The sequence below is a fragment of the Leucopleurus acutus genome (genome assembly GCF_964270905.1).
Source record: "Leucopleurus acutus genome assembly, chromosome: 3".
NCBI lineage: Eukaryota > Metazoa > Chordata > Mammalia > Artiodactyla > Delphinidae > Leucopleurus > Leucopleurus acutus.
Genome location: NC_139145.1, coordinates 113,438,349 through 113,452,849, shown reverse-complemented (window position 1 = coordinate 113,452,849; position 14,501 = coordinate 113,438,349). Strand labels below are relative to the sequence as shown.

Sequence of the window (14,501 nt, the reverse complement as noted above, 5' to 3'; positions counted from 1 at the left end):
CTTATATTCTGCCCTTGCCCTGCCTTGCCTTTTCCCAACACAGAAACCAGAGTGATCCTTCTAAAAACTGAAGCTAGTATTTAAATACTCCAGGAAAAAGATAAAAAAGGGGCGAGAGGTTAGGATAAACCAAGTAAGGCAAAATGAGGTTGCTACTGAAGTGGGTGGGAAAATGGTGGTATAGGAGACTGTATTTTCTACTTTTTTGTATGTCTAAAAAATTTCATAATATAGAGTTTTAAAGTAATAAAACCTAAATCAGGTGGAACATTGCTCAAAACCCTCTAATGGCTTCCCATCTCACTCATAGTAAAAGCCAAAGTCCTTAAAATGGTCTAAAGACCTGCCATCAGTGTTTCTCAACTCTGGCTGCATTACAAACACCTGGCCCCAAGCCCTAGAATCACTGGTCTGGTGGGCAGCCCCGCTTCCAAGGTGATTCTCATGTGGAATCACCTCTCAGGAGGAAAAAACACTACAGGATAGGACCCCTGCTCCCTCTCCAACCTTTCTGTAGCTTACTGTTTTGTTTTGTTTTAATTTTTATTGGAGTATAGTTGATTTACAATGTTGTGTTAGTTTCAAGTGTAGAGCAAAGTAAATCAGCTATACCTATACATATATTCACTCTTTCTTTTTTTTTAGATTCTTTTCCCATATAGGCCATTACAAAGTATTGAGTAGAGTTCCCTGTGCTATACAGCAGGTTCTTATTAGTTATCTATTTTATACATAGTAGTATGTATATGTCAATTCCAATCTCCCAATGTATCCCTCCTCCCCCTTACCCGCTGGTAACCATGAGTTTGTTTTCTACATCTGTGACTCTACTTCTGTTTTGTACGTAAGTTCATTCATACCCCTTTTTTTAGATTTCACATGTAAGTGATATCATATGATATTTGTCTTTCTCTGTCTGACTTACTTCACTCCGTATGACAATCTCTAGGTCCATTCATTTTGCTGCAAATGGCATTATTTTGTTCTTTTTTATGGCTGAGTAATATTCGAAAAGATACATGCACCCCAGTGTTCACTGCAGCACTGTTTACAATAGCCAGGACATGGAAGCAACCTAAGTGTCCATCAACAGAGGAATGGATAAAGAAGATGTGGCACATACATACAATGGAATATTACTCAGCCATAAAAAAGAACAAAATGCCATTTGCTTACTGTTTTTTGCCCAGCCACAATGGCCCTCCTTGTTTCTCAAACAATGCCAAGCACATCCTACCTCAGGGCCTTTGCCTGAAGCACTCTTTCCCCTCAGATCTGTCTAGAATCTTCCTTTGCCTCCTTCAGGTGTTTGCTCAAATGTTACTTTCGCAGTGAGGCCTTCCTGGTTGCCCTATATAAAAACTGTAGCCCCTTCCTCTCCTCTCCCAGGACTTCCTATCCCCCTTCTTTTACTGTTCCCCACTGCACTTATCACCATCTGACATACAACATATTTTCTTATTTATTATCCCTCTGCCCCAGCTAAAGTGTTATCTCCTTAAGGGCAAGGATTTTGCCATTTTTAATCAGGGCTGTGTTCCCAGCAACTCAAACACCTGGCACATATTAAGCACCCAGAAAATACTTAACAAATGAGTGAATAAATGACTATATACCAAGACATTTAGAGTTGTTGTTGGTGGGATTACAAATGACTTATTTTTTCTTATCTCAACTTTTCAATATGTGAACATGTACTATATTTATAAGAAAAAAATCTGAGCAAACAATATTAATGCAATGTATTTCCTTGCTTTAAAAAAACACAGTTAGTGGAATGTTACCTCGGTGATTACACAAATAAATAGCTATGTAAACATCCAGTGAGCTTTAGATTTGTGCATTTTACTGAATATATGCCTTAAATTTTTAAAAAAGTGAAAGACAGTTAAAAATATTACAACCTGAGTGATAATGGATTCATCTGGCAAACAGAGATTTGGAGACACTCTTGCCTGTGGAATACTTCCTACAAATCATCCACAAATCTCCACTGACGCAAGTTTTTTCATCAACTAGGTCTCCTCAGAATTCTCTTTATGGTGTGTAACAGTACCTAGAGTTATCCTATACAACAATAATCTAAAACTACTTGTGTGCCTTTAATTATGAACCAGCAAGCTTGTCCTAAGAAATCCTGTAAAATATCAACTCTAAGAAAGCCAATCATCTAAACCTGGAGAAAGTTCCCTAACTGGTTCTCCAGCTAACAAAGCATAGAAGATGATGATGGATTAACTAAACATTAAGTACAAATATTAGCTGAACCAACTGATAAAAAGAAGAGTATCAATTCTGCTAAAGCCTTTGTGTTTGGCAGACATTCCACACTACCTAAGTGGATAATAACAGAACTCGGATTAAGGTTGCCTCATCCAACTATTCAGTGACCATTTAGGAACCAGTTCTCTTCAGTTCTTCTATAAAAGCCTAAAACCTGGATTCTGGACAAAGTGGTAAAATCTACTCTTGAATCTTTCCTACTCAAACATAGCCTCTCATCATGTGAAAAAGTGCTCTAGAGCCTCAATTGAATGCTCTTTTTGAGACATTTGAGAAAAAACAAGTTAGCCTTATTTCTCAAGAAGAGAGCAGTGGTCTTAACAGCAAGGGTACTACAAACAGCACAGGAGCACGGCATGTCATCCTACAACAATTTTACATCATGGTAATAAAAAAATCATATCAAAAATAAATATGGCTAGAGAAAAATGCAAAGTTTATATGAATTTATAAGCTAGGCCATAACACTTTAAAAAAAAATCAACACCTTCCTATCCCCAGTATCCTAAATGCATTCATTCTTTTCTACTATTTTCTACTTTGGCAGAAATATCAAAAGTATTTGTTGAGTCATTTGTAGTGATGTGGATGTACCTAGAGTCTGTCACACAGAGTGAAGTCAGAAAGAAAAAAACAAATACTGTATATTAACACATATATATGGCATCTAGAAAAATGGTACCGATAAACCTAGTGGTCGGGCAGGAATAGAGACACAGACGTAGAGAACAAACTTGTGGACATGGGAGGGGAAGGGGCGGGTGGGATGAACTGAGAGAGTAGCATTGACATATATACACTACCATGTGTAAAATAGGTAGCTAGTGAGAAGCAGCTGCATAGCACAGGGAGATCAGCTCGGTGCTTTGTGACGGCCTAGAGGGGTGGGGTGAGGAGGGTGGGAGGGAGATGCAAGAGGGAAGGGATATATGTATACATATAGCTGATTCACTTTGTTGTACAGCAGAAACTAACACAACATTGTAAAGCAATTATAATCGAATAAAGATTTAAAAAAAGCCTGCTAACTATTATAAATTCTCCAAGACTAAACTTTCCCTCCCCCTATATTATTAATAGAGCCAGAAGGCAAATTTCTGCTTATCGCAATTTCTTAGAAGAAAGCCTTCACTGAATTAAGATTTAAAGTTCTCCCTTGAATCTCTTAACAGACTAACAACAAACTCCCTTTGGATCCCCATATTATTCAGTATTTCATATGACAGTGCTAGGAAAAAACTTGTCTGCTTGCTGTTATGCCAAGACTACAACTCAACACACTTCTCACTCATTTGTCAAGAAGCTCAGCCATGTTCTGTTTTCCACTAATACTGATCTTATCTCAGGTGTCTGCTGTATCTACTCATATTTCTTTTCAACACTGTATCTTTAACCATCCTGTTTTACCTTGTTCCTGATTTTACAAATTACTGGAAATTCTCTGTAGTAACTGAAAGATTACAGAACTAATATAATAAAAACTGAATAGCTTAAACACTAGTTATTGAATTTTAAAAAGTAATAGTGACAAAAAAGTTGAGTTTTTAACCTTTTGCAGTTGGAATGATATAACACCTTAACCGTTTCCCTTTTATAAATCAATAAGCATACAACTTCCATCATTTGTGCCAAAGGAAGAGATCCGTAGACTGGATAACTCAAACTAAGAAATTCAAATATGCCACTTTTAAGCCTGAAAACAAAAGCCTAAACTTACAAAATGGATACGTGGTAAATTCTTTGGTTATAATTAACATTTTTGAGAGCTTACCATATGGCCACTGTTATAAGCACTACGCCTGTGTTATTTAATCCTCTCAACCTGTGTGAGGTTGAGAGTTGCTATTCACCTCTTTTGCAGATGAGGAACCTGGGGCATAGAGAGGGTATGTAACTTGCTCAAGATGACACATGGTAGAGCCAGCACACAAACACGGCCTGGCTCCAGAGCCCACATCTTTATCCTATACTGACTCCTTGGATGGGAAAAGAATACTTTTGCCAGGTAAACCCGAGTTCACTGATGTAACCAAATTCTTGCCTGACCTTTGAGCTGAAATTTTGTTGACAGAAGTGGGATAGTATAGCTAGACAACTCTGCTTACTATGCATGTTAAGCACTGTTAAGAGTACTTAAAGGGCTTCCCTGGTGCCGCAGTGGTTGAGAGTCCGCCTGCCGATGCAGGGGACGTGGGTTCGTGCCCCGGTCTGGAAGATCCCACATGCCACAGAGCGGCTGGCCCCGTGAGCCATGCCCGCTGAGCCTGCGCGTCCGGAGCCTGTACTCCGCAACGGGAGAGGCCACAACAGTGACAGGCCCGCGTACCGCAAAAAAGAAAAAAAAAAAAAAAAAAGAGTACTTAAGTGTTTTCATGGGATATATGTGCACTAGCACCACTGACCTTTTGCTTGTATTTTGAAAACAATTCGTATTATAACACTTTATTGGAATGATAGTGTGGTTTGGAAGAATCCAAAAACTTACTTTTAGTCATGCCAATTATCATAGTTCTTGAGCTTTCCTTCTGCAAAGGAAGATAACTCTCTGATCTGTATTTTGATACAATGATTTCACCTCTGTAACAAAATACAATAATAACAACAATAACAATAATAGTGTTAGCCTGTCTGAGGTGAAAACATTGGTCTTTGAGACTAAAGTTACTAATTCCAATGTATCTTATATCTGCTTCAGACATTAACTAGGTTTCATCACATGCGGCATTTCTGAAAAGGATTACATGACAGGAATAATACGCATATTTTGATGAAAGAGGAGCTATACACTTGTGAAGATACTTTCTACTTTCTCCTTGTTGTTTTTCCTGTCTTGATTTGGTTTCTTTCTGGCAGAAAACATCTTAAGAATTTAATTCTTCCAGCATTTTATTGAACACTTCTCCTCTGATAAAGAAGTTTTTCCAGCAAAGTGTTTCCCTTCAGTTTTAAAAATGTAATTCCCTAACTAGTTGTACTTTATACTTTCTGTAAAAGCTGTCTGAACCATTACAGGATTCCTACACACACATGCACGCACACACACACACAGTCAGAAAGGTTAGATTACATACAAACAAGTTTTATAAAGTGGGCTATATGAACTACTTTAGGAAATACTTTTAAAGTCTTTTTCTTATCAATCATCACAACTAAATATTTGTGACGTGGACATAGAAAAAAACATACTTCACTAGGTGAAATTGTAAATAATCAATGTAAAATGGGACAGCAACAGAAGACTTCAGTAAATTGACAGATCTTTTAAATGTAGGGCTGCAAAAAAAAAAATTATACCATTTGAAAAATAGGATTTATTGATATCCTCTTTAAATAATTGTGGAAGGTTGAATAATTGCCCCCAAAGATATCCAGCTCCTAATACCAGAACCTGTGACTGTTACCTTGTTGGTAAACAGGATTTTGCAGCTGTGATTAAGTCTCCTTAGATGGAGAGATTCTTCTGGATTATGCTGGTGGACCCGAAATGTAACCACAAGTGTCCTTATAAGAAGGTGGCAGAGGGAGATTTAACTAAAGAAGAAGCTTATGTGACAAAAGGAGAAGAGTCAGGGAGATTGGAAGATGTTACACTGATGGCTTTGAAATGGAAGAAGAGGCCATGAACGATGAATACAAGGAATGCAGCTCCAGAAAGTGGAAAAGGCAAGGAGACCATTCTCCCCTAGAGCTTCCTGAGGGACTGCAGCCCTGCTGACACCTTGGTTTCACCCCGTGAAACTGATTTTGGACTTCTGACATCTAGAACCGTAAGAGAATAAATGTGTGTTATCTTAATACCAACTTTGTGGTAATTTGTTACAGCAGACATAGGAAACTAATACACTAACAGACGGTACAAATCTTCAGTTAAAATCTATTAACCCTCTGCCATTTACAGAATTAATTCATTCTAAACTATGTTAAAAATAAGTTTCTCATCATATATCTCAAATAATATGTTTACTTAATAGGGATAGAATAACTGAAAAAAATAGCATAAAATCTTAATAGAAGCAAATTTGAATGTATTAAAGCAATTTTAGGCAAGTTGTTTGCCAACTGGGTATTTTCAACTGCAGGTAATTTGATGAAAATTAAAGCTCAAGAATAACTCTTGCCATGGGAAGAGTTACAATAATCGTTCAAGAGTAACAAGAGTAGTTGAGTAGTGACTATTTTCCTCCCATTTCAAACCAACATGTGATTCAAAAGCAGCACTGTTGCAAAATGAAACAGCTAAAAGGAGAAAAGGTAGAGGAAGAAAGTAACATTTTGTTGAATTTCTATTACATGTAAATGCCTTATATAAATTCTCATTTCCATCTCAAAACAACTCTAAGATATAAAAGAAGTTAGATTAAAAACAAACAAACAAACAAAAAAGGACTTGGAGGAGGGGATAGTTTAAATAATTGGCCAAAGGTCACAGCCAGTACTGGTATCTCTAGGATTCAAATCCAAGACCAACTGCAAAGCCCAGGACTTTTCACTACTCCCAAAGAAGAGAATGTTGTCTGGCAATGAAAACTAGACTTAAGTTTCTTTCTTCTTCATTTTTGAATTACTCACTGACTGATTCAAAATCTCATAAGTTATAAATCTTTGTTATTGTCATGCTAACAAATATGTTTTACTTCCTCATTCCCTCTGAGATGAGTGTTATAACTATACAAGTTATTATCTCCATATAAATATTAGAAAATATCCTGCTTCTTTCATTAGGCCCTTCTACAAGAATATTTAAAATACAAAAATATTCAGCACTCAATAAACTAAAATTCTAAATATCTAACACTCAGTCAACAGAAACAGACCCAGAAATGACACAGATGATAGGACTAGGAGACAAGGACATTAAGATAGTTATTATAATGATAGTCCACATGTTCAAGAAGGCAGAGGAAAGCATAAGCATTTTAGGGAGAGACCTGAAGATATATAAAAGCCCCAAATCAGTTTTCTGGAGATGAAAAACATACTGGATGAAATTAACAGCAAATTAAACACTGCCAAAGGAAAGAAAACTAATTTGAAGATACAGAAATAGAAACTACTCAAAATAAAGCACTGAGGAAAAAAAACACAAAAATAGAGTATCAATGTAATTATTATAGAACAACTTCAAGTAGCCTAATATACATGCAATTGAAATCCTCAAAGATGGGAAGAATGGAAAAAAATATCTGAAGAAATTACGGTTGGAAAATTTACAAACTGAATATCCCAAAGCCACAAATCCAAAAAGCTTGACAAACTTGAAGCACAAAGAAACATGAAAAAAACTACACCAAGGGACATCATAATTAAATTGCTTAAAACCAATGATAAAGAGAAAACCTTAAACACAATCTCAGGATTGCGGGGCACATTACATACAGAGGAACAAAGGAAAAATGATAGCAGGCTTCTCACTGGAAACAACACAAGCCAGAAGACAGTGAAACAACATCTTAAAAGTATGAAAAGAAAAACTCATCAAGAATTCTCTACCCAGTAAAACCATATTTCAAAAATGAAAGTGAGAGCTTCCCTGGTGGCGCAGTGGTTGAGAGTCCACCTGCCGATACAGGGGACACGCATTCATGCCCCAGTCCGGGAAGATCCCACGTGCCGCAGAGCGGCTGGGCCCGTGAGCCATGGCTGCTGAGGCTGCGTGTCCAGAGCCTGTGCTCTGCAATGGGAGAGGCCACAACAGTGAGAGGCCCGCGTACCGCAAAAAAAAAAAAAAAGAAAAAAAAAAAAAAGAAAGTGAATTTAGGGTGATGAAAATATCTTAGAACTAGACAGAGGCGATGTTTACATAACCTCTTCAATGTGCTAAATGCTATATGCTTTAAAATAGTTAATGGTTACTTTCACGTTACATGAATTTTACCTCAAAAAAAAAAAACCTTTAAAAAAATGAGGGTGAAATTATTTTCTCAAGACACACAAAACCTGAAAGAATTCACCATTGGTAGACCTGTACTGTGAGACAATGTTAAAGGGAAGCTTTAGGTAGAAGAAAATGATACCATATGGATATCGATATCTAGAGCTACTCAAAGGAATGAAGAGCACCAAAAATGGTAAATATGTGAGTAAATATAATGTTTTTTGCCTTATTTTAAAAATAATTAAGGGACTTCCCTAGTGGCACAGTGGTTAAGAATCCACCTGCCAATGCAGGGGACATGGGTTCAATCCCTGGTCCAGGAGGATCCCACATGCTGCAGAGCAACTAAGCCCGTGTGCCACAACTACTGAGCCTGCCCTCTAGAGCCCGCGAGCCACAACTACTGAACCTGCATGCCACAACTACTGAAGCCCGCGCACCTAAAGCCCATGCTCCGCAACAAGAGAAGTCACCGCAATGAGAAGCCCGCGCACTGCAACGAAGAGCAGGCCCTGCTTGCCATAACTAGAGAAAGCCCATGCACAGCAACGAAGACCCAATACAGCCAAAAATAGATTAATAAAATAAATTTAAAAAACATAATTAAGTAAAAATAATAACAATTTATTTTGAGGGTTATGTTATTAATAGAAGTAAAATGTATAATAATAGCACAAACACTATATTATTGTAAGGTTCTTATTATATGTGAAGAGATATAATACCACCTGAAGGTAGTCTGATGAGTGCATACTATAAACACTAAAGAATCACTAAACAACAACAAAACATATTTAGAGGTATAGTTAGTAAGCCAACATAGTAAATAAAAGGAATTATAAAATATACTCAAGTAAGTATGCCAAAACAAGGCAAAAGAGCAAGAAGAGAGGGCAACAAAGAATAGATGCGACAAACTGCAAACAAGTAAGATGGTAGACTTAAACCCAAATAATACCAATAATCATATTAAATGTATATGGTCTAAAGACCCCAATTAAAAGGCAGAGACTGTCATACTGGATATAAAGGAACACCTAACCATATGATGTTTATAAGAAAATCATTTTAAAAATCATTTAAAATATAAAGACACATGTAGGTTAAAAGTCAAAGTAATCATAAAGTCTACTCCCATCCCCAGATTGCAAGCTCTAAGAGTTTGTTCACCCTTCTGTCTCTAACACTCAGCAACTGGCATGCTATGTTTATTAACTAATAAAAGCCTTTAGAATTTGTGAAAACTTCTACACCACCTAACTATTCCCAGGCCACAATATCTGAGGCACCAACAGCTGTTTTTCTTGCTGTTATCTATATCTCACTTCAAAAACTCTATTCTCTCTTTCCTACCCAGTCTCCCAGGGGCTGAGAAACCTGGAACCTAATCTTGTTAGATCTGTGCCAAAAGTAAAAGAACACTGTTTCTGAATGAGGGTTCGGTTAGCTTTTCTTAAATAAAGTACATCTATTTGGCTGCTCCCTGAGAGTCGTGAGTATTTCTTTGTCAGACCAGCTAGAAGCCTTTTGCCATGAACTGGATCCTAGAGGAATAGGGGAATAGAAAATAGACTTGTGGGTTTAGGTTTAAAAGTACAGGGAGAATAGTAGGAATTCAGCCGTTCAAACTGCTTCCTCCTCCTACCTCCTCTCCCTCACAAAATTTATATATGTGTTTCTCCTCTACCCCATCCTCACCCTAAGCTAACAGTAGGAGATGAACTCTGAGGAGTTAAAGGACTGACTCCTGGTGTTTCTGTATCTCTGTTCCTTTCTTCCAACAAAGTTTGGAATATGCTATTGCTAATGAAAATATGATATATGATGCTTGTATTTGTAAGTTACAAAGAATACATTTTAACATTTCAAAGGATTCTAGGCAAGGTACTGGATATATAACAGGCCTTAATCTTCATGGACTTAAAGAGATAATTACCAACTGTGATCAGTATTGCCAAAGAAAATAGAGAGCTGTGGGAAAGAGTGTGCACATCAGGAATGGAGGAAGAGATTTAGATTGGATAGTTAGCTAAAGAGTGGGAATCGGAGTGATAATAGTGTTTCATAGGCTCAGACAATAGCATGTGTGTGACAAAATGCATTTTCCAAAGATGGCTGCAACAATAACTCCTGTCCCTCTTCTAGAACCATGTCATCTGCCTATCAGGAGGTGGAGTTTATGTCCTCTTCCCTTAAATCTGAATGGACCTTTGTGATTGCTAGACCAAAACAATGAGGCCAGAGTGATGCAGTATGACTTCTGAGACCAGGTGGCAATAGGCCATCCAGCTTTCAGCCTGGTTCTTGTAGGGCACTCACTCTTCAAACTTGACCACGATGCAGCAAGGAAAGCTAAACAGACTGCGGAGAAGAACCAAGGTCCCTGGCTGAGTTCACAGTCAAGAGCCAACGCTATCTTGCCAACCATATGAATGACCCATTTAAAAGTAGATCTCGCAGCCCCCGGTTGAACCACCCCAGACAGTGCCACACAGAGCAGATATGAGCTGTCCTCACCAAGCTCTACCCAACTTGCATATTGGTGAGTTAGATAAATGATACTGTTGTTTTAGGCCACTCAATTCTGAGTGGTTTGTCATGTAGAAAGAGATAATCAGAACAATGTGGATAGATCTTGAGGCTGGCAAGAGCTTGGCAGTTCCAGAAACTGAAAAATACAGTGTGGCTGCAACACAGAGAGAGAGATAACACCAGCATCAGCAACAACCAACAGTTAATATTTGGTATTTATTATTTTGTATGGCATTGTTTTAAGTGATTTATATGTATTACTTTATCATGAGAATCCTATTGCATATACTCTTAAAACGCTGACTTTAAAATATGGGGAAACCGAGGCACAGAGCAGTTAAAATGACTTGCCCAAGATCACACACTCAGGCAGTCTACTACAAGAGCCTATGCTATGAATAAAGGCATACTTCCGCTCAAAGGACAGAATGGCATAACATGAGGTGTAGAAAGGCAGATCAAGCCCAGGTTATGCAGATCTTCACAGAATGGGTGGAAGTTCAGGTGTTAGTTTATGAGTAATAGGATACTACTGAACAGTTTTAAGCAGGGTAGTACATGATCTAACTAATATTTAAAAGATCATTCTGGCTGCATGTGAAGAACAAATTAGAAGAAAGGCAATAATGTTTGACAGCAAGGTACTCCTTGAGAATAAAATTAGAAATAACTAAAATATAATGGTTTCACTGAAAGAATATAATTGATGGATCAAGTTGATAATACCGAGCCCCATGATCAACGTTAACATACAAAAAGAGAACTGCCAAGACACTGCTGTGTGCCTTCTGGTATAATGCAACAGACAGGAAGTAAACCACAACCATCTATGACATATTCTTAGGGGAAAAATTTCAAACCTGAATCCAATCAAGCCTAGACCTAGCCACAAGTTTACCAAAGACAGGAGAACAGAGGAACAAGTTAAACAACACCGTGAGGATACTGCCTGCCAAATCCAGAATATGTAAAATTCTAGATGACAAATTTGAAAAATAAACAGCAAGAAAGGGAGGATGCTGTTATAGATTAAAAGGAACCCAAGAAATGTATCAACCAAGTGCAATGTGTGAAACATGTCTGGAAGCTGATTTGAACAATTCAATGATTTAAAAAGACTGATGAGGTAATTGGGGAGCTCTGATCACTGATCAGATGTTAAGAAATTATTAGTGGGATTTTTTGGTATGATGATAGTATTGTACATATTTTTTTAAATAGTCCTATTTCTTAGTGATACATACTTAATATTTACAGGTAAAATTATATCATGTCTAGAATTTGCTTTAAAATAATGTGGAGAGGGACAGGCAGTATAGATGAAACAATATGTGCCATATGTTAATAACTGTTGAAGCTGGATGATGGATGCATAGGGGTTAATTATACAAATCTCTTTAGGTTTTCGTATGCTTAAAACTTTCCTTAATACAAAATTTAAATTTTAAAAATTTAGGAGTCTATCTAAGCTCCCCTAATCCAACCAAAGTGAGGCTGTAAACTCAGGCAGAAATGACAGGCTAATGACTAAGTATAAAACCTCCAAGTGTTTTGCTTTTTCCTTCAAGAATATGCAACACAAAAGCAGATAACTTGTAAGAACAGGCGATTCATGAGAGGTGATTAGGCAGTGCCCCTAGCACTCTCTGGGGGTGAGGGGGTCCCAACAATCCCAGTGGCAGGTGAAGATTGATTCATGAGACTACTGTAGCACTAAACATCCAATCAATTACCTTTACTCGTCAAGCAACCTCCTGATTGCAAGGGTTCCACTGTGGCATTTTTTTCCATGGGAGAGGATGTATTTCTAATAACTTATTAATAAATTGCCATTCTAGTTTATTTATCAGTCGCTTTTAAGTTTTCGCAGTGTAAATCAGTCCATAGAGCCCCAAATCAGACATCCTAAATAAATAACTAGTAAGCCAAACACCCCAGACTTTACAATCTGATAACCACACCAAAATATTGTCAACTTTTCACCACAGAACTTCCTCTATGTTATTATAAATCCTGCACATAGTAATAGAGCTACTACTAAAATCTGCACATTTATAATAAATAGAAAATAAATTTCAAAATGGAATAGTTACCATTTATTGAGTGGCTATTAAGTACATCAAGCACTACATCCTTTGGATACATTTTACTACCTAAATCTTCAATCTGGATGGAGCACATACTATTTCCATTTTACAGATGAACAAAAGGATGTAAGTGAGCTATTGAAGATCACAAAGTCAAGCTGAGGATGAAGCCAGAATTCAAACCTAGATTTGAGGCTAAACCAAAGAACTTCTTAAATTGTTGTAGGCTAAATAGATTCTTGTGGGTTTTCATGGTTACCAGACCCAAAATATAATCTCTGTGAGTACATGTTTAATAATTTGAGTACCTAGTGAATGCCAGGCATTCGGTTAAGAGCTATGGGGAATATACAAAGAGGAACCACATATACATCCTATTCTCAGAGAGGTTTCAACTAGAAAAAAATTTTTTCTAATAGAAGATAATTATGTAAGAGTACAAAGTGATAAATGCCACAGGAGAGGTAATATAAAGTGCTAAGAGGATTCAGAAAAGGGAGAGATTTCAAGATTTCAAAATACAAGAAATGTATAAACTTGTTAAACAACCGATTTTTAGGTTGGCTTGTACTAATGGATGGTGTACTGAGTGGTGTATGTACACCACTCAGAAAGAACACAAGGCCAAGCAATAGAAGGCTAGGCTCTACCACCATCTAACATTGGGACTCTGGGCAAAGCCCTCACCTGCTTCACTTAAAAACAACACAGGTACCGACTTACAAGGTTATTTCTGCATCTGAAAACAAAGGGAAACAAAACATTAATTTAAAAAAAAAAAACAGGCAGAATATCTCTAAGGTTCTTTCCTCCATCTACATGAAAACTCTACTTGAAAAAGTTAATATACTACTTTAATTTTTAACTTATATTCAAGTTAGACCCAACATTCAGTTACTAAAAGAGGAAAAACAGGCCCTCTGGGGTCAAACAAGTATTTCAACTGCATAAATGCAACACTTTGACGTGAACTGAAATTTCACTCTGCTGCTTAAAATCCTCCAGGGTCCCATGACCTCTGCAGACAGACCCATGGAGGGGACATACGAAGCCCCCTAGCATAACTTGACTTGTAGCCCCTAACAGTAACTGGCTAGGGAAGGAGACTTATTTGCACCTTTAAACTCAGCCTCTGGGGCAGCTAAAGGGTGTAGAGGAACATATTCTTGAACACCTGTCATGTGCCAAGCAGTGCAGATACAATTTACATTAAAATGTGATCTCATGAGGACTGGAATTTTTGTCTATTATGTTCCCTGCAATATTCCCAGCACCTGAAAAAGTGCTGGGTGCACGGTGGACGCTCAATAAACATCTGTTACTTGAATTAATAGACAAGGCAGTTTCTGCCCTCATGACACTTATGGTCTAAACTAATGCTATCATAAGAATTTAGAAACATATTTTTAGGTAATAAGTATGAGTATATTTTATTCTTTTGTTTTTTTACTTACCTTTTCCTATATTAAACTCTAATCTGAGTAATTTAATAATATCTGACTTTAAAGATTCTTGTAATTGGTGAACATGTCTAATAAGAAAGACCTAATCAGATATTTAAATAATCTTCTGTAGACCTATTAAGATGACCAACAAGATGGCTTAACTATACAAAAGAGTTTTCATAAAAACAGTTGTATGTGCATCTTATAAAATTAATTACAGTAGAATAGGTGATTATTCCTATCACATATAATATTTAAACCTCAACTTCCTTACTGAGA

At 37.1% G+C, this 14,501-nt stretch overlaps 1 protein-coding gene across 2 annotated transcripts in view; it reads right to left on the bottom strand.

The window, feature by feature from the left end:
- The window catches only part of HOMER1 (homer scaffold protein 1), a 126,672-nt gene that overhangs the window by 94,602 nt on the left and 17,569 nt on the right, over window positions 1-14,501 (bottom strand). Inside the window, exon 2 of one of the 2 annotated variants that reach the window (XM_082836373.1) lies at window positions 13,465-13,516. The exons of the other annotated variant lie outside the window; for it this stretch is intronic. The gene's annotated coding sequence lies outside the window, so the exon portion shown is untranslated. The remainder of the gene's footprint in view (window positions 1-13,464; window positions 13,517-14,501) is intronic. 2 annotated transcript variants of the gene reach the window in all.